At 51.8% G+C, this 20177-nt stretch overlaps 1 pseudogene; it reads left to right on the top strand.

The window, feature by feature from the left end:
* The first annotated feature begins 8331 nt into the window (after positions 1-8331).
* On the top strand, positions 8332-16504 carry LOC144266477 (RING finger protein 112-like; annotated as a pseudogene).
* The last annotated feature ends 3673 nt before the right edge of the window (positions 16505-20177 follow it).

Genomic DNA, 20177 nt, shown 5'->3' with positions numbered 1-20177 from the left:
TCACCCCAGACTGGGGTCACCATTCAGATCAGTGGGTCCTCATTGGATGGTTCGGCAGTGTTGTCCTCCTCCTCCCTTTGGCCTCTGGCAGCCCTGGCCCTTTTGGTTTCCTTCTGCCCTATGTCCACACCCACGCCCCAGCCCACGGATACCCCAATCACAGCACCTGCTCCAGCTCCAATGGCAGCAATCCTGGCACCGGCAGCTCCATTCACCAGCACTAGGACTGGTACCCGCATGCCGACACACACCACAATGACAAATTTCTTGAAGCACGGGTCTCCAGGAAGGTTTTCACCTCCTGTGTCAGCTCCTCCTCCAGCTCTGTCACAGGGCCTCTTTCTCTGGTTCTCCTGCATGTCTGTCCGGCACCATCACAGCAACTGCCCACGCTGCTCTGCCATCTTGCTCGGCCTCACCTTCAGGCAGGTAATCAGGTTCTGGGAGTTGCCATCCTGCGCCCACCGGGAGAGGAGATGGCCAAGAGCATCAGAAGGGGCAATTGTAGCACAGACCCAGACTGAAACTGGGTCCCCGTCACACAGGATACTGCACAGATGCCCCGTGAGTGATATCGGGGCCTCCATCACACCAGGTGCTGCACAGACACCCCGCCAACTGAGATCAGGTCCCCCCATTTTGCCAGACCCTGCACAGATCCCACCCCCTTGATGGAGAACGGAGACACCAGGCACTGCACAGATCCCCCCCTCCTCCACTCAGATTGGGCCTCCCCTTGTGTCAGGGTCAGAGTCTCCCATCTACACAGCCACCCTATAAGCGAATATGAACTCCAATCTCCTGTCCCAAAGCCTGTAGTCAGTGGGGCTGGCCAGGCTGGTTCCCTGGGGTTACCTTGGCTGGGGGCACAGCCCCCCACTCCTCAGACTCACCCTCTCCCTCAAAAAGAGAACATGGTAACTCTCTGGTTCTGGAAGGTGATGGCCATCTGCTCAGGGAAGACAAAGATGTGGTGAACCACATTTTATGGGGCCCTGTCTCCACCTCATGGCTGCAGTTCCCCCCACAGCAGCCTCACCTAATAGAGCAACGCTGTTAGCCAGTTTGGCACCTACTTGGGGCTTCTGGTACGTCCACTTTATAATTTGATCCCCACAGCAGCTCAGCATCGGCTCCCTGCCCTGCCCTGCCCTGCCCAGCGCTTTTGGCACGTTCCTGTAGCTGAGGACTTTGGAAACCTCTGTCCCAGCCAGGCTCGACCTGAGGCTGACGCCTGAGAGTGCATCAGTGACACCGGCTCTCATGGGTCTGGTGGTATTGGGGAGGGTTATCACTCTCCAGGAGGCAGGTGGTTTGGGTGTGAATTTCAGCTCTTATTTGGGGGTGGGGGAGGGGTATTGTTTTGGCTGGGTTAAATCTTGTAGTGAAGGAGAAATGGCTCCAGAATGGTCTCTGCTGTGGCGCTATCCTGGAGAGGTTATTGCAGAGTAACTATTCCAGAAGAGCTAGGCCGGACAATTCCCCCATGCAGAGTAGCCCCCTGCATCCAGTTCTCCTCTAGAAGGGGGTCTGGGTAGCACTCATCCCAGCCAATCCTAGGCTGACACCCAAGAGAACTTTACAGTCTATGTCCAAGGGTCTGTCTATGCTGTGGGGGAAGGCGGAACAACCATGACTTGAAGGGCTTGGTGAGGGCTGTGCAGGAAGATCAGGCCAAAGAAGCCAGCACAGAAGTTCTGCTCAGCTGGATCAAGTCCCACCTCCCCAGAGGCCCTATGATGCCGGGTGGAAAGGTCTGTGCTGCCGGCTCCAGCACGGGGCGGGGGAAGGTGGAAATATGGCTGGAGCACACTGTGCTGTGGTTATGCCCCGCTCCCCAGAGGGGCTAGCAGATGGAGCCCCTGAATCCACCTTATCCTGCCCCCTTCCCTTGCCACTGCATGTGCCTCCCATGATGCACCAGGGCCACGGTACTTGCAGCAAGAGAGGAGATGCTGGTGAGTCATGGGAAGTGTGGTTCAGATGCCTGATTCGCCTCTATACCCCCAGAACTCAGTGTGAACTAATCTCCCATGGTGCCCTGCAGCAGTCATGCACTGCCTCCCCTCACCAAAAAAGGAGACTGTGGGGCATCATGGGAAATGTAGTCTGGTTGTCCCAACCTCCCATTCTCCTCTGTAGGCCAGGCTCATGGGAATTACATGCCAAGTTGGGAGCCCAAATGTAGCCAATCAACACTCACCGCCACAGCACCTCCTGCTGGTCATGTGGGAATTAGCTCTTGTCCAGCACCCTCTGCAGGCTAGTGTCTTGCCTGCCTTAGGCCCCTGTGTCCCTCCCAGACCCCAGTGCCCTTTACCTTGGGGTTCTGCCCCTACAGCAGTCCCCACACTTTGGGTCTCCCCTCCCAGGGGAACCCCAACTCTCTATCCCCACCTTGCCTCAATGGCTACTGCCAGTCATCATTTAGCTCCTTTCTCAAAGGGCAGACTGCAGTCCATAACAGCCACTCATCACCGGCATGGGGGTTGGACCAGCTGCCTCCGCCTATCCTCGGGCTGCACCCCTGTAGCCCCAGTACCTTCTTAGGCCTAAACCAAGGCCTCAGCCTGGGGAGTTGACAGGCTAGAGCTACGCAGCTCCTTTACCCTATTCCCCCTTACTGCTCAGCCTCAGGTACCCTTGCTCCTTCAGACAGCTAGGTCCTTCTCTCTCTACCAAGAGGGAGAGAAACTCTGTAACTTCTGGCCTTGCAGCTCTTTTATAGGGCTCAGCCTGGCCCTGATTGGCTGCCTCCCAGCCTTTTCCTATTGGCTTTCAGCCCCAGCCCTCTCCAAGGGCTGGCCTTTAACCCTTTCAGGGCTGGAGCGGGGTGACCACCCCATTACACCAACCTATAGAGGAGAATGGGGAGGATGAGGTGCTGGACCTACAATCCCCATGATGCAGAAGCAGGATCTCATCTCCTGGGGAGGGGTGGTGGTGCAGGGTGCCTGCAGTGCATCATGGGAGATGTATTCTAACCAGGTGCCCAACCCAGGAGAATAGAGAATGTGAGTCACAAGAACTACAATTTCCAGGACCTGCCACGATGACCTTTCCACACAGAGATATTTTGGGGTTAGCTGGAAACTCCATGTTTTCTGCAGGAAAAACACCCCAATTTTCAGACTAGTTCTAACAAGCTCCTCTCATTTAAATGCTGATAGGCGTCTGCTGAGCAAAAACAGGATTTAGTTCTATGGGTCTCATAAACTGGAGACATGTCCGTAGGCCGGGCGAACCCTCCAGCACCAAATTCTTTTACCCCAGAGTCCAAGAACCTACGATTTCATCCAGATCCTTCCCCTTTCACCTCCAGCAGGATGGATGCATTTCCTAACCCCACCCCAGCACTGGCATGGACGGGCTAGGAGAGGCACCCCACGTTTGGGTCAGAGGCAGAGAAGGTACCTGAAGTTAAAGGAGAAGCTAAAGTGACATTCTTTCACCAGCTCAGAGAATTTTGCAAAGGAACCAAAACAAACAGTTGTGACAGAGGACACCACAGAGCTTAGAAAGAGTGTGAACAATGAGCAGGGCTCGCCCCATGCTGAGTTGCAGCTGTCCCTGGGGTGGGGCAGCTGGGTAACAGCCGCACGGCAACGCTGCACAGGAATGTGGGTAATCACTGACAGTGAGGGGAGCATGCCCCCCTGCCTCATTCCCTGCGTCAAAGTCAGTGGTTTCCTATCCATGTCCTAATCCATCTTGTCTCTGCTGAGCTCTCCTCCCAGGCTGCCCTGTCCTCACCTGTATCCCAGCAGTGAGGTGTGTCTCAGTGAGCGGCTTCCCATTCCGGTCCCTCCAGATGTGTCGACTGGCTGAGCCCACGAGAGCGGTGACATAGTCCCTCAGGCTCTCCCGGAAATCCTCATCCATGTCTGCAAAGGGGAAAGAGACAGACGATGGTGGGGGAATCTAGGGCCTGTCTGATCCCTCTTCTCTCCACTGTCCATGCATGGGCATGAACGGTGACCCAGTCGCATTGCTCTGCACATGGGAGGGGAGTCAGAGCCAGTGTCCTGGGTCCGTTACCTCTCAGCCTTCCCTCGTTCCCAGTCATGATCCCTCTGCTGGGAAAGGCCATGAGGTAACAGCATGTGCTGCTTCTGCTCAGCACTTCCAGGGCCTTGGGGTGTCTATGAGGAGACGTTGCCTCCAGCATCCACCGGAGCCAGGTGGAATCGTTACATTGACACACAAACACCTGTGTTAACGTTAGCCAGACCTGCTGGGCAGTCAGAGAGGAGCCTGCCTCGTTTGTGGTTGATGCTGGAAGGGGAGCAGTGAACGAGGCAGGGGATTGCAGAAAGAGAAAGGAGTGGCTGCCAGTCCCAGTCTCCCCTTCCAGGCCACCCCCAGGGTCCCAGTCTCCCCTCCCAGGTCCAATCTCTCCAGACTCCTTGTCCCAGCCTACTTCTTTCCCTCCCCCTTGTCCTGATTTGAGCCCTTTGTGCATTGCACTCAGGCAGATTCCTTCTCCGTGCCACCTGGGGTCATTGAGATGGTGGGAGAGACAGGTGAGCCCCATCTCAGTTCTGGTGCCCCAACCCACCTCAACTTGGAGCAATAGAGAAAGGTGCAGAGCAACTACCCCAGGCACTGGCCCCAGCAGCCTACCCACGAATAGCGGAGCTGGGCTGGAGGGGAGTGATGGGTCCTAACTTTGGCCCAGTGCCCAATGCCCGACACTTGGGAGCAGAGAGCCAAGCTGGGCCATGAGGTGAAAGTGCTGACTCCAGAGTCCCATGTAACTGTGGAACCAGTCATGTCCCCCCAAGCTATTCGGATAATCGGGAGTAAGTTGTATCCTGTTGCAAACTATGAAACTGCATGAGTCAGCCCATATTTCTCTCACACTGTAAAAAGGATGATAGCTAAAGTGACAAGTGGTTCAACTTGATTGGCCCCATGTTATTAAATGTGAAGGTTTGTCACCTGACTTGCCCTCAAAGACGCATCCAGGAACCCTTGAAGGAAACTTGTGCTCAAATCTAATAAGAACCATACAGCTGCTCAGCTCAAGTGCAGTCGAACCCAGCAGAACTAAAGTTCCATCTAGCTGTAGAGGCTGAGTTGGAAAATCAACTTCTATCTCACAGACAGGCACCGATGGCTTGTTTTCTGCATGTAATTCCTTTCTGCTCCAGTGCTGTATGATCTATACTCTGTTTAACTACTTACATTTGTAGGCTGTGAAGTCTGAGGATGACTTAAGGGCATAATGGGTTTGTTCTTTGCCAGCCAAACTCGGGCCTAAATGTCAAGAAATAATTTAAGGAGAGAGGACTGAAAACTTTTTGTCAAACTTCTTTTCGACAAAAAGGGGATTTGGGACCAAATTGAGTATGAAAGAAAAGGAAAATAGTTTTATAAAAATGAAAATTGTGTGTGTGTGAAAGAGAGAGAGATTAATTTAAAAAGTCAGGGAAGGGAGGGAAATGGAATGATTTTGAAAGGAAATGAAAATTGCCAAATTGTTTTTGGGCTGAGCCATTTGTCAAGGGAGGTCAGCATGATGTCATCCTAAGAGGAACACCTGGGACACACAGATGGTCGACAGAGAGTCTGTATCCGCCAAAAGCAAAGGTATTTCCTCTAATGTAGCTTCTGGATAAAGAAGTGAAACGTTTATGGGTGGTAATAGGTTGAAAGGGATTTCAGAATGCTGTTGCACAATGTTCTGTTCTGTGTATCACGCGACCACTGGGAAGACCTCATCTGCAATCCTGTGTCCAAATCTGGCACCTATCTATTTAGCTGAACAATGAGGGCGCTTATGGGGGGCATGAACCTCATCTGTAAGTACCTACAAGGGGAATGGAAATTAGATCTCAGAGGGATCCTCCATCTATCTGGTCTGACACAACCCAGTGGCTGGAAGTTGAAGCTTGACAAATTCAGACTGTAAATAAGGTGTCAACGTTTAACACTGAAAATCACTGACCATTGGCATGGCTTACCAACAGGTGTGGGGGATTCTCCATCACTGATCACTGTAAAATCAAGCTGGGATGTTTTTCTAACAGATCTGCTCTAGATGAACCAAGAATTAGCTCTGGGCCATTCTCTGGCCTGGATTATACAGGGAGATCAGACTAGGTGATCACAAGGTTTCTTCTGGCCTTGGGATCTGTGACTCTATGTTACAGCAAGAGGGCTCTGTGCTGGGCCAGGTGCAGAGAGGGGCTGCTGGCGTGAGCAGTGGGATGGAGAGCCCATCTTGTGGGAAGAGACTCAAAGAGCCTGGCTCATTCAGTCTAGTAGGATGGCTGAGTGTGGTTGTGATTGCTCGCCCGGAAGGCATGGGTGGGAGGAATTCCAAGAATGGGGAAGAGCCATGGAAGCTGAAGGACCTTGTGGCAGAAGGACAATGGGGGCTGGACCAACAGCAGTGGGAAATGAGAAGGCGGCTCCTAGCACCCAGAGATGGCAGGTTCTGGAACAGCCTCCCAATGGGAGCAGTGGAGGCTGGGGTGGGAGGGAGCAAGAAACCCAACTTGTTTGGGGAAGGTGCTTGAGAGAAAGCAGAAGTCACTTGGGACTGACATCTGTAGAGCATTCAGTGTTCGCTATTAGTGTTGTTCTGCTGGAAGATGGCCAGGCAAAGGGTCTTGGGTGCGGGACCATCCCAGAGCAACGGAGGCATTTAACAATCTCCTTTGTGTCCGTCAGGAGAGATTGAAGCAGGTCTGCACTTTACATTCAGGTTGGTAGATCTACATTGCTTGGAGGGGGGTGAGAAATCGACACACACACACTGCCCCCCCAATCACCATTGCTAGGCGGACCTGACCACCAGCGGAGACCCAGCTAGGTGGATGGATGGTGGCTTCTGTCAGTGTAGCTACTGAAGCTTGGGGAGGTGGGGTTTGAACCCCCTGCCACCGCTGTGGGCTGTGTCTTTATGGCAGGGTTACGCTGGCATAGCCGTGGTGCTGCTGCTGTGCCACTATCATCCCAGCCGTGGAGGCTCGGCCTGAGACGCCCCTGTTGGAGCAGAGCGGGGTCGAGCCCTTGCTAGCTGAAGGATCTGATTCTTTCTTCTCTGTATTCACTGGGAGACGGCCCAGTCTCTGTGGTGTGTTAGGGCAGGAATGGCTGTGCTCCTCCATGAGCATGTGTAACAGGCCACAATGGGGAGGTGCTAAGGAGCGGTCTTCCAGATTGAAACACCCCTGCAGTTCGGCCTCCTCAGAGCCAGGAATGGGGGGGGGTAGTTTTGAGGAAAGTGTCCACAGAAACCAACAGCTTTATCACCCACAAAGAGAGGTGTTCAGTGTGTGACTACCTGGGGAGGATGAAGGGGCACATAGAGCACCTGGCATGGGGGAGGAGTACAGGGGGCACAGGGGGTGCCTGTTGTGGGGGGAAGGGGGCACACAGAGCTCTGCCTGCTCCCTTTAAGTGACTGTTACCCCCTATTCCCTACATTATTATTTGTTTCCATGCTGGCCGTGCCCTCACCCATTCAAGGTGCCAGCATGTTACCCCCCCATCTGGACACTTTGGCCCAGCTGAGACCAAGGGGCTGCAGTGCAGGGACATGTTCATTTTTCCCAGTGCCTGGCTCTCTGTTCTCCAGCCACCTGCAGAGCTTTTGGCTGGCCCCACCAGATGCCCAGGGCTCCGTATGCCCTTCATTCCCCCTCTTTCTGGTTTTCCGGTTTTCACCAAAACCGGCCAGGCTCTGGCCATTTACACATAGATAAGCCCCAGAGATTTTGGGTGGGATCAGAGGTGGCGTTGGGAAGTGAGTGTGTTGCAGCTGGCCAGCCAAGGGGAGAAATCGCAGCACTTGAAGCGCAGCCCCTCGATTCGCTCGTCCGGTTAATTTTTCAAACATCTTCCAGGTGCATAAGTTCCATCTTGTGCTAGCTGGGGACCAGATGCCTGCCGCTGGATCATCTGGCATGGGCGGCTTGGTAAATATGCCCCCCCCTCCAAGTGTATGACCACTCAGCCCAGTGGTGCTAACGCTGCCAGGCTGTGAATGCGATGAGCCAAACGGGACTTGAGGATGTATCGGGCAAGTTTAAAATTAGTTTCACTTGGGAATCAGACATGGGAGAAAGGAAAAGTGGGGAATGTTTCACAGGTCAAGTAAAAGCCTGAAAATTTCTCTTTCCATTGGAAAACTGCAGGAGCCAGGAAGCCTGGGTCTCATTCTCTTTTACTCCAACCATTAGACCCCACTCTCCTCCCAGAGCTATGGAAAGAATCCAGGAGTCCTGACTCCAAACCCTTCCTGGACTAACCACTACTCCCCTCTGTCTGTCTCTCAGGGTGACCCCACCACTTCCCTTGAAGCCAGCGCCAGGAGGGATTATGCAGAAACTCTGGGAGGACCTCACCTGCTCCATCTGCCTGGACATCTTGGAAGACCCCGTCTCCATCGAGTGCGGCCACAACTTCTGCATTGCAGCTCACTGGAGCTAGGTCTCATCCCAGCCATACCGGTGCCCAGAGTGCTGCCCACCCCTGCTCCAAGCACAGGATGATCCTGGACACATGCGTCAAAAACCTAGGACAGAAAATCAGAGACACACCACATGAGGGGAGAGAGACAAAGCGGATGGTGGAAATGGGACATGAGGCCTTTCTGTGATAGGGGGCACCGGCTCTGATCCAGGAGGCCATGGACTGGCTGGCTCAGGGGGTGGGAATAGGGCATGGGGCCTTTCCCCTCCAGGGGGAACCAGCTCTGATCCAACACCAGGGCGGGGGACTGGATGGCTCAGGAGGTGGGAATGGGGCAAAGGGCTAGGCTCTGGGGAGATGGAGACTGGCAGGCTCACAGGTGGTGTCCCAGGTTTGACCCTGCTCTGTCCCTACAGCAGGCCCGGGGGCTCAGCCAGAGCCGGGGCTCCCGGTGCAACTGGTGCGTCTGGACAAGGAAGGGGGCCTGATCCTGGAGGAGGAGGCCCTGAGCCACTGCCTGGAGCAGGGTGGGGTGAAGGACGCTCCTGTCTGCCTGGTGTCTGTCACTGGGGAGCAGCGCTGGAGCAAATCCTTCCTGATGAACTGCCTGCTGCACCAGCTCCGGAGCCCAGTGAGTGTAAATGGAAACAGGAGTGAGCTGGGGTGTGAACGTCCCCATCCTGCCCCGTGCTGGAGGGCTCAGAGCTGCACACATGTCTGTGAGTGCCTCCTACCCTGACACGTCCAGTTCGCTGGAGCCATGGCTGGACACTACAGTGTCTGTCTGCCTGTCTGTCTGAAAGTAGTGTGTCTATCTATCTGTTTGCTCCCTAGCGTGTCCATCTGTCTATCAGATTCTGAGGATGCGCGCCCATTACCATTTATTCCTCACCACCCCTGACCCACGCTTGGACAATTAACTCCCTGTAATGGTTTCGGGTTCAACCCAGACTAGAGTGGGGAGGTGTCACCTCTGGCCTCTGTCTTCAATTCTGCGATGGTGCCCTTTTTGCAGAGGGACCCCAACACCCTTCCCATTGCAAGGGTCACCCCCAAAAGTATGAATTGCTGCCATGGTGATGAATTGTTGGGCTTCCCAGAACTGCGAGTTCTGGGTCACCCACCTCAGTCTCCCTGTCCACCCTGCCAGCAAACCCTTCAGGGCTTGGCAAGTCCTGTCCTCATCCTGGGGGAAACAAACTCTGAACCCCAACTCCTGGACTCCCCAGAGATGTCTCCCAGCAGTACCCAGCCCGCTCCTGCAACATGCCCAGAAACTGTTCAGTTTGTTGCTTCTTTATGGAGACAATGCATTGCCACGGTCTGGCAAACACGCTGATTCCAACCCCAGCCCTGGGCTGGTTAAAATTCAAAGTCAAACAAGGCTGATTAAACAAAAGGCCCTAGGGTTAGGTGACACCGCGTGTAAGGAGTAAAGCTGGGAAGGGCAACAAGCAAAGAAAAAGGAGAATACGCTTCCCAGTCTAACGCTGAACTTCTTCAAGTCAAAGTCTTTGCTGAGATGGGTTTCTCCCCTACAGTCATTTCCTGGAGCCTTCAGCTCCCTTGCTCGAAGGAGCCGCCATTCTGTGATTTCAGGAGCTCTATTCTGTTTAGTCCCACCAGTGCAGGATAACGCCAATGTCTCTTTGCCCAGCTCCTATCACCCCAAAATTCAATGTCTCTGTTTAAGGCATGTCAAGGTTCCTGCCCCACCCTGAACTCTAGGGTACAGATGTGGGGACCTGCATGAAAACCTCCTAAGCTTACTTTTACCAGCTTAGGTTAAAACTTCCCCAAGGTACAAATTAATTTTATCCTTTGTCCCTGGATCTCCACTGCCACCACCAAACTCTAACTGGGTTTACTGGGAAACATAGTTTGAACACGTCTTTCCCCCAAAATCCTCCCAACCTTTGCACCCCACTTCCTGGGGAAGGTTTGGTAAAAATCCTCACCAGTTTGCATAGATGACCACAGACCCAAACCCTTGGATCTGAGAACAATGAAAAAGCATTCAGTTTTCTTACAAGAAGACTTTTAATAGAAGTAAAGAAATCACCTCTGTAAAATCAGGATGGAAGATACCTTACAGGGTAATTAGATTCAAAACACAGAGAATCCCTCTAGGCAAAACCTTAAGTTACAAAAAAGACACACAGACAGGAATAGTCATTTTATTCAGCACAGTTCTTTTCTCAGCCATTTAAAGAAATCATAATCTAACACATACCTAGCTAGATTACTTACTAAAGTTCTAAGACTCCATTCTTGGTCTATCGCCGGCAAAAGCAGCATACAGACAGACACAGACCCTTTGTTTCTCTCCCTCCTCCCAGTTTTTGAAAGTATCTTGTCTCCTCATTGGTCATTTTGGTCAGGTGTCAGCGAGGTCACCTTTAGCTTCTTAACCCTTTACAGGTGAGAGGATTTTTCCTCTGGCCAGGAGGGATTTTAAAGGGGTTTACCCTTCCCTTTATATTTATGACAAGGCGTAATACCAGCGAGTATCCAAATTTCTCCTCTAGCATGAATACAGACATTGCAGAGTGATATTTATTGCCAGCGGGTCACTGGCTTTCAGCAAAAGCTTCACTCGAGACACTTTGACAAGACAGGAATATTGAAGATAAGCCATTGATTCAGTGATTTATTTGAGGTTCCGGGCCTCTCCCCCCGCCCAGCTTTATAGCCAAGGAAACCATTGAAATGTGTCCTTTGAAAAGTCAAACCCAACCTAAGCATCTCTCTCCCGCTGGGGCATCACCGTGTTGATGTATTTGTGTAGCTTCTATGTAAATACTTTTCCAATATCCCACAGTTTCCCTTGGAGACCCAGTCAAGCAGGTTACCACATCTCCCTGGCCCAGGGCAACCCAGCCGATGCATGCTGTGCCAAACACATTTTAAGAGCATAATTCTCACCCATGACCCTTTTTGCACACTCCGTGCAGACGTGATGATGAATATTAAAGACCCGCGAGGGCTGAGTTTGCCAGTGAGATCTCACCTGCCACCCATTGGGCCTAGAGCAGGGGTGGGCACACTATGGCCCGTGAGCACATCCAGCCCGCGGGATCCTCCTGCCGCGGGAGGCTACCTCCGGCCCCTCCCCTGCTGTTCCCCCCTCCCACAAAGCCTCAGCACACCCTGCCGCCGGCGGAATGCTCTGGGCGGCGGGGCTAGGAGCTCCTGGGGCAGCGCAACTGCAGAGCCCGGCCTGACCTGGTGCTCTGTGCTGCGCGGAGGCAGCGGCGTGGCCTGGCTCCAGCTGGGCGGCGCGGCTGCAGCACTGGGACATGCAGCGAGTCACCAAGGGGGTGTAGGCGTGGAGTCAGCCCTTCTGGGTCCCGACCAAGGCTGGGAAGGTAAGCGGGGGCATTGGGGGTCACAGGGAAGGGGGAAGAGGCATTGGGGGAGTGGGGAAAGGGAAAGGTAAATCAGGGAACATGGTAGAGGCCTGGGAAGGGAGGGAAAGGGGGAAATAGGGAGGGAAAGAGGGGACAGACGTGGGGAAGGAGGTCCCGGGGAAGCTGAGGGAGACATAATGGGGGGAATGGAGAAGAGCGAGATGAGGCAGCTAACACTGGGGTGGGCGAGAAGATGCCAGGTGCTATGTGGGTGGAGCAGGAGGCAGGCTCCAGAGGCAGAGGGGCTCTGGGTGGCTGGACAAAGCCGGGAGCTGACCTGGGGCTCTCACTCTTGGCCCCGCCAGGTGGCCGTGCTGCTGGTCAAGACTGAGGGCTCCATGGACTTTGAAAGGAACAAGGAGACCAGCATCAAACCCTCCGCCTTGTCCATGCTGCTCAGCTCCTACCAGGTTGGGGGGCTCAGTGGGGGGTGCTGTGCTGCGGGAAGCGGGTGAGGGACTCAGCAGGGAGCACTCTCCCCTGGCAGTCAGGGCTGGGCCCAGTGTCTCACTGAGGCACTAGGGGGCGCTGTGCTGCAGGGAGCGGGGCAGGGGCTCAGCAGGGGGTGCTCTCCCCTGGCAGGCTGGGCTGCCCCCGATGCCCCGTGCAGCACTAGGGGGTGCTGTGCTCGGGGCGGGTGACGTGGCTGGGAAGTGGCCTGGGGCGGCCGTCACTGCTCGTTGCTGTAGCTCTGTCCGTCTCCTGGCTATTTGCAGATACTTAACATTGGCTGTCAGGTGAAGGACCTGGATCTTGAATACCTGGAGGTGAGGCTGGGTAGCGCGACACACAACATGGCCGGGCCAGGTTTTTCCATTAGCCCCACAGGGTTATTATCCCTCCCCATGGGTCCTGTGGGGAAACTGAGGCCCAGAGAGAAAAAATGACTCTCCCTCGGTCACCTGGGCCTCTGTACTCAGCACAGTCACAGCATGGCCCAGCACGGCTCTCTCTCGGGCGTGGGACACTGGGCAAAGTTTGGCCCCCTCCCTCCCCTCCAGCCCAGCTCCGCTGTCAGTGGGAAGGCTGCTGGAGCCAGGGCCTGGGGCTGTCACTCTGCCCCTGCTCTGCTCTTCTCCTCTCTCCAGGCTCTTACCCAGCCCCAGCCCCACTGAATCGAGCCTTCGTCAGTCACACCCTTAGTGACGTCACTGCCACATGCGGCATATGGAGTGTCCTGCCCCGTACTGTGCTCCGGGGGGATTCTCTGTGCGGGACACAGGTTGGATCTGGTGAGTCCAGGAACTGGACTTGCTTCTCTGTGGGGCGTAGGGCACGGAAGAGGGGTGTGCTCATTTCTCCACCCAGCACCAGACCCCCATGCCCCACGGCATCCCCTCATCCCCTTGGCTGGGAGCATCCTGCTTCTCTCTGTCCCATGGAAAATGTCTCCATCGATCTCCACCTTCGTTTCACACTCGGCAGGCCTCACTGCAAAGAGAGCATGTCAAATGGGGGGTGGGGCTGAACAGGCCCCTTTCTGCTTTACAGGAAGGATCCCCTCACCCAGTGTAAACACCTCCCAGACCCCAGACTCACCGGCCCCCACACTCTGTTGTCTTCACTCCACAGATGTTTGTGCAGCTGGCCAAAGAGATGGGAGAAGCCTGCTGACTGCATCCCATTCAGTTGAGACGGCTTCCCCCCTCATCACCCGCCCTGCCCCATGTATCAGCACATTGCACCCCTCTCCCACTCCACAGCATGCTACTGCCCCATACACCCCTTGCCCCACTCCCAAGGCGTTGAGGTTTCCCCAGCAGACACCATCCTTCTCCCCATCCCAGCCTCCCCCCACCCCACCCCCAGTGACCCCCCACTCCCCTCCTGTCTCCCCTGCAGCATCTTGACCTGCTGGTGCGGGATTGGAGCAGCTCCCTGGTTCCCAGAGCCCAGGGTGGGGAGCAGCATCTGAGACATGTCAGACGGATGACTGTGGGACTTGGTGGTGGTGGTGGTGGGGGGGAATGGGACATGGAGCCTTTCCCGGCTGGCAGGATTCAGCTCTGAGTGTTTCTCCACTCTTCAGTTATCGTTGCTAGCTGCATTTCATGGTTGTAAGCTCTGTACATCAATATAACGATTCCCCCTGGCTCCAGCAGATGCTGGAGGTGACGTCCCCTTGCAAACGCCCTGGAAGCGCTGAAGAGAATCAGCACCCGCTATTACCTGATGCCCTTCCCTGGCAAGTGGATCATGATTGGGAGTGAGAGAACCCTGAGAGGTAATGGAGCCAGGACAGTGGCTCTGAGCCCCTGCCATGTGCAGAACAATGTGACTGGGTCGCTGCTCATGCCTGCGTGTGGAAGGTAGAGAGAAGGGGGATTAAATCCACCATCGTCCATCTCTCTCCCCTTTGCAGACATGGGTGAGGATTTCCAGGAGTGCCTTAGGGACTACGTCACTGCCCTGGTGGGCTTGGCTGGTCGACACATCTGGATGGACTGGCATGGGGAGCTGCTCACCAGGACAGAGCTCGCTGCCAAGATAAAGGTGGGGACCGGCCAGGTGTGCTGCAGGGATCGGGATGGGGTGCTCTCCACTGGCACTCAGTGATGACCCCAGTGTCCGTACGGCATCACTGTGCAGCTGTTCCCCTGCTGCCCTGCCCCAGAGGTGGCTGCATCTCACAGCTGGCCAAGCCCTCCCCATGTTCCCAGCCTTTCTAAGCCCTGTAAAGTCTGTGTTTTGATGATTTCTTTTTGTTCCTTTGCAGAATTTATCTGATAAATTGAAGAAACATCGCTCCAGCTTTTCCTGTCCCTGTCAGGTACAGTCTCTCTCTCTGACCTGATCGTGGGGTGTCTCCTCTCTCCCATCCACACCAGGGCTGGGACAATGTTGGGAACTGGGTCCATCCTGCTGGAGGTGACTGGGAAAAGGTGTGGGTGAAATCTCAGGTTCTTGGACTCCGGGGTAGAAGAATTTGACTAGAGTACAGGACGACTGGTGCTGGAGTGTTCACCCAGTCTACGGACACGTCTCCAATACATGAGACCCATGTCACCAAATCCTGATTTCCCCCAGAAGGTGCCTGTCAGCATTTAAATGAGAGGAGTCTGTTAGAGCTGGTCTAAAGATGGGGGTGTTTTTCCTGCAGAAGACTTGGAGATTCCAGCAAAACCCCAAAATATCTGTGTGGAAAGGCCATCTCAGCAGCTCCTGGGAATTGTAGTTCTTGTGCCTCACGTTTTCCATTCTCCTCTATGGGTTGGGCACCCTGATTAGACTACACCTCCCCTGATGCACTGCAGGCACCATGCACCACCACACCTCCCCAAGAGAAAAGACCCTGCTGCTGCATCATGGGGGATGCATCTCGGGCAACCCATGCATCCTCCGCATTCTCCTCTGTGGGTTAGTGTAATGGCATGGCACCCACCTCTTGCAAACTCCCCTTCTAGTTGGGTGTGTCTGCACTTCTTTAACCAGTCCCAGCCCTAGGATCAGGCCACACCCCAGGGCTTTCTCCCTGGTGACGATGGTTTCACTCTCTCTGGGTCTGTTCTGACCCCAGTTCTCCAGCCCGATCATTTAACAGCTCAGATCCCCTTCTGGGGGTTTAATTACTTTCCAAGTGTAGGCCACTAGCACAGTGGCTTATGCGGGATTGTCATAAAGATATTCCTAAGGGTAGCATAAAATTCCTCCTTTACCTGTAAGGGGTTAAGAAGCTCAGATAACTTGGTTGACACCTGACCAAAAGGATCAATAAGGAAAGAAGATACTTTCAAATCTGCGGGGGGAGAGCTTTTGTCTGTACTCTCTTTGTTGTTCCCTCTGGTTAGAGAGAGAGAGACCAAGCAGATAACCCAGCTCCTACTGAAATGGTACATCTAAAATTACAGAAATTGTAAATAATAGCAAGGAAATGCATTAGATTATCTTTTGTTTTTGCTTCTGAATTTTCCCTATGCTAAGAGGGAGGTTTAGTCTAGTTTTTGTAGCTTTGAAATTGAGCCTAGAGGGGAATCCTCTGTGTTTTTATTACCCTGTAAAACTACCTTCCATCCTGATTTTACAGAGGTGCTTCTTTTACTTTTTTCTTTATAATAAAGTTCTTCTTTTGAGAACCTGATTGTTTTTTAGTGTCCTAAAAACCCAAGGGTCTGTTCTGTGCTCACTTTGTTAACCTATTGGTTAGGATATTATTCTCAGGCCTCCCCAGGAAAGGGGGTGAAGGGGCTTGGGGGGGAGATATTTTGGGGGAAAAGGAACTCCAAGCGGTCCTTTTCTTGAATCTTTGTCTAAACCACTTTACCATCCAAGGACAAGGAAAGGATTTGTGCCTTGGGGAAGTTTTTAACCTAAGCTGGTAGAAATAAGCTTAGGGGGTCTTTCATGTGGGTCCCCACATCTGTACCCCAGAGTTCAGAGTGGGGAGGGAACCCTGACATGGTGGCAACGCGTTGGGATCATTTTGAACCAGAAGCACAGAGCTCAGAATTTTAAAAGGACACATTTTTTTTTCTTTTGGCTGCTTGATAATCAGGGAGGTTTTTGTTTTTAAAGGATATTTTTTTCTTTTTCTTTTTTTTTGTTTAGCTGAGAGCAGCTGGAGTTTTTTCCCCCTTTTTCCCCCTTTACCTGAGGGCAGAGTAGTTAAGTTACTGCAAGGGAATTCATAAGCTGTTTTTTTTTTCTTTCTTTCTTTCTAGCTCTTGGGTTAGACTAGGCTAAGCACAGGAAGGCTAGGATGATGGAAAGTGAGGTCCAAAAGAAACTAGAATTATCCAGATTGGAAGCTGAAGAGACAGAAAGAACATGAAAAACAGATGGCCTTAAAACGCTTGGATTTGGAAGCAGAGAAGAGGAAACAGGCAAAATGCTTGGAGACGGAAATGGAGGTGAAATGCTTGGAGGCAGAGGTAAAACACTTGGATAAGGAGTTAGAAATGAAGCGCTTAAATCTGGAAAGGGCTAAACTGGGTCTACCAGATAACCCTAACAGTCCTTCTCCAGGCTCCCCATTCCAAAAAATTCCCCACCTACAAGGTAGGCGATGATACAGAGGCCTTTTTTAAAAATTTCAAAAGGGCCTGCCTTGGGTACAGTGTCTCTACAGACCAGTATATGGTGGAGCTAAGGCTGCAACTCAGTGGACCCTTAGCAGAGGTGGCAGCTGAAATGCCTAAGGAACACATGAACAGCTATGAACTTTTTTTAAAAAGGGACAGAATTAGAATGGGGCTAACACCCAAGCATGCCAGTCGGAGGTTCAGAGCCCTAAGCTGGAAACCAGATGTGGCATTTTCCCGACATGCCTACCACATTGTAAAAAATTGGGATGCCTGGATATCAGGAGCAAGTGTTAAATCTCTGGAAAATCTGTCTTTCCTAAGCTAATGGAGCAGTTCTTACAGGGTGTTCCTGAGGAAATAGAAAGGTACATCCTAGATGGGAAGCCCAAAACTGTAATCGAGGCGGGGGAGATCTGAACCAAATGGGTGGAGGTGGTGGAAAGAAAAAAAAGCTAGTAGCAGTTGGAGCGGATACCAGAAGGGGCAACCGGAGACAACAACCTACCACCGGGGGCAGCCCAAGGCCCCACCTACATCCCAAGGAAAACCACAAACACCTAATTGTCCCACCACACCAGTCTCCAGCAACTTGCCCCAGTGACCAGTCAGCTGGACAATGTTTTAAATGTAATGAGCTGGGGCATGTGAAGGCCAACTGTCCCAAGAACCCCAACAGATTGCAGTTCATTACACCAGAATCACACCAAAGGTTCCCAGACCAAGATGCCTCCCAGATACTCCCAGAGTGAAAGGAAATCCTGAGTGTGGGTGGGAAGAAGGTTATCACATTGAGGGACACTGGAGCACAGGTGTCAGCTATCCGCCAACCCAGAGGACCAAGTGATGATTCAACCCTTCATGCCTAACTCTTTAAACTTGCCTACAGCCAAGTTGCCTGTCCAGTACAAGGGCTGGTCAGGAATGTGGATTTTTGCAGTCTATGATGATTATCCCATCCCCATGCAGCTGAGGGAAGACTTGGCCAACCATGTGACACTAGCCTGAAGGTGTCTACTTTGAAGGAAAAAGTGAAGGTGGTGTGGAAGGGGTGAACGCCTACATGACCCTTGAGTGTATGCAGCGACAGCAGATCAAGGAGCTGTGCACTAGCTTTGAACCGATGTTCTCAGCCACCCCAGGATGGACTGAACTGGCATACCACTCCATTGACACAGGTAATGCTCGCTGACAGACCTGACCAAAAAAAAAAAAAAAAACAGCCAAAGAAAGACATGACCAAAAAAAAAAAATACCCAGGCAAATGCAGTTCAGTGAACTAAAGAGTGTCAGAAGGCCTTTAACCAGCTTAAAGTGACACTCATATCTGACCTTGTGCTAAGAGCCCCAGACTTTGACAAACCTTTCCTAGTAACCACAGATGCGTCCGAGCGTGGTGTGGGAGCAGTTTTAATGCAGGAAGGACCGGATCAAGAATTCCATCTTGTCTTGTTTCTCGGCAAAAAATTGCCTGAAAGGGAAAGCCACTGGTCAGTCACTGAAAACGAATGTTACGCAATTGTGTGCGCTCTGGAAAAGCTACGCCCATATGTTTAGGGACGGCGTTTCCACCTGCAAACTGACCATGCGGCACTGAAATGGCTTCATACCATCAAAGAAAATAAGAAAAAACTTCTTTGGTAGCGCTTAGCTCTCCAAGATTTTGATTTTGAAATACAACACATTTCAGGGGCTTCTAACAAAGTGGCTGATGCACTCTCCCATGAAAGTTTCCCAGAATCAACAGTTTAAAATCATCCTTGAAATGTGGGAAATATTGTTAGTTTTTATATAATCAGTAGTATATCTAAAGGTGAATGTGTCTTATCAGCTCTGTTTTTTCCTAGAGATCCAGGAAGAAATCACAGCCAGTGGAGAACAGGCTGTCCAGCACTGTCTGCGATTTTGGCAGGCATGTCATAAATATAAAGGGAAGGGTAACCACGTTTATGTGTGCAGTAATAGAAAATCCCTCTTGGCCAGAGGTACAGAATCACTTACCTGTAAGGGGTGAATCAGTTCAATTAATCTAGTTGGCACCTGACCAGAAGCACCAATGGGGAAAGAAGGTACTTTCAAATCTGGGGCGGCGGGGGGGGGGTTGTTTGTGCTTTCTTTGTGTGTGCCCTCTCAGACAGAGAGAGGGACCAGACAGGAAAACAAATCTCATTAAAAAAAACCTGAAATGATACATGTAAAATTACAGAAATTGTAAGTAATAACAAGGAAATGTGTTGGATTATCTTTTGTTTTAGCTTGTGAATTTTCCCTATGCTAAGAGGTAATTTTATTCCTGTTTTGTAACTGAGTCAGCAGAGTCAGAGGGAAATCCTCTGTGTTTTAAATCTTTTTATATACCCTGTAAAGTTATCTTCTATCCTGATTTTGCAGGTGTGATTCTTTTACTTTTTTTTTTTTAAATAAAATTTTTCTTTTAAGAACCTGATTGATTTATAGTGTCCTAAAAACCAGGGATTTGGTCTGTGATCACTTTGTTAACCTATTGGTTGGTATATTATTCTCAAGCCTCCCCAGAAAAGGGGGTGAAGGTGCTTGGGGGGATATTTTTTGGGGGGATAGGGCTCCAAGTGGTCCCTCCCTGAATGTTTGTTTAAATCACTTGGTGGTGGCAGCAATACCATCCAAGGACAAGGAAAGGAATTTGTGCCTTGGGGAAGTTTTTAACCTAAGCAGGTGGAATATAAACTTAGGGGGTCTTTCAAGCGGGTCCCCACATCTGTACCCCAGAGTTCAGAGGGGGGAGGGAACCCTGATATATCGTAATATAGTATTTAGGCCTGTTTATTTTCCTTAGATAGAATTTTGGATTTTGTTTGCCCATTTGTCTTTGTTCCTTGTTCACATACGTTAATAAGGATATAAGACATAAGTGATGGTATTTTAAAAACCTCAAAATTCAAAGTGTGTTGCTTCCACACAGCCAGATGGAGTTTTTGGTACAATGAGAAAAGATAAGATCTAGAGTTAAAGTGTTGCTGGACATAGTGGGAGTGTCATATATGAATGTACAATTGAAGGACAGTTCTGCTCCAACTCCTCTCACAAGACATAGAATCATAGAATCATAGAATATCAGGGTTGGAAGGGACCCCTGAAGCTCATCTAGTCCAACCCCCTGCTCGAAGCAGGACCAATTCCCAGTTAAATCATCCCAGCCAGGGCTTTGTCAAGCCTGACCTTAAAAACCTCTAAGGAAGGAGATTCAACCACCTCCCTAGGTAACGCATTCCAGTGTTTCACCACCCTCTTAGTGAAAAAGTTTTTCCTAATATCCAATCTAAACCTCCCCCACTGCAACTTGAGA

Source organism: Eretmochelys imbricata, chromosome 6, assembly GCF_965152235.1.
Source record: "Eretmochelys imbricata isolate rEreImb1 chromosome 6, rEreImb1.hap1, whole genome shotgun sequence".
In the NCBI taxonomy this organism is placed as follows: Eukaryota; Metazoa; Chordata; order Testudines; family Cheloniidae; genus Eretmochelys; species Eretmochelys imbricata.
The sequence above is the reverse complement of the archived record's forward strand: the minus strand, read 5'-3'. Positions and strand labels throughout refer to the sequence as shown.